Here is a 561-nt window from a genome sequence, read left to right as displayed (position 1 = left end):
AAAATGATTTATTTGCATTTTACTTACTTTTAAAACAAGTAAATATTTTTAAAATATATTTTTTACGTACTTTTCTTTTAAATAAATCATTTGTTTTCGTATATGGATATATCATATGTATAGGGAACGTCTCTCAGTCAAAGTGACAGTAGTGCAGTTGATAAGGTGAACGACTCAAGAACCAGAGGTCTCAGTTTCGAATCTCAGCAATTTGTAAACAAATTTTTGAAATATAATTTATATTGAATTAAGTAGCGTATGAAACAATAAAGTGGAAAATTTAAGAAAAATTCAGGGAGAGAAAAATGTATATAAATGTATATAAATGTATATATATTTTAATAAATATTTTCATAATATTTATGATAAATATTTATGATATATTTAAAATCACAAAAATATTTATGAAACATTTTAGTAAATATTTATAAAATATTCAAATAAATTTGGTAAATATTTTGTAAATCTTTTACAAATATTTTGTGCTGTTTGGGGGGTTTCTAAGACATGTAGAGAAATTCAGAAATTTTCAGAGAAATTCAGTTTTTTATCTCTATGAAG

The 561-nt window shown here is 22.1% G+C and overlaps 1 protein-coding gene across 1 annotated transcript in view; it reads right to left on the bottom strand.

Moving 5' to 3' along the window:
• LOC116852601 (NADH-ubiquinone oxidoreductase subunit 8) overlaps positions 1–561 on the bottom strand; it is a 2,757-nt gene that overhangs the window by 793 nt on the left and 1,403 nt on the right. The window lies entirely within an intron of this gene.

This window comes from Odontomachus brunneus, unplaced genomic scaffold (assembly GCF_010583005.1).
Source record: "Odontomachus brunneus isolate Ranch 3 - 2012 unplaced genomic scaffold, Obru_v1 Obru_scaffold_238, whole genome shotgun sequence".
Taxonomy (NCBI): Eukaryota; Metazoa; Arthropoda; class Insecta; order Hymenoptera; family Formicidae; genus Odontomachus; species Odontomachus brunneus.
Note: the sequence above shows the minus strand (reverse complement) of the source record. Positions and strands in the feature narration are given on the sequence as shown.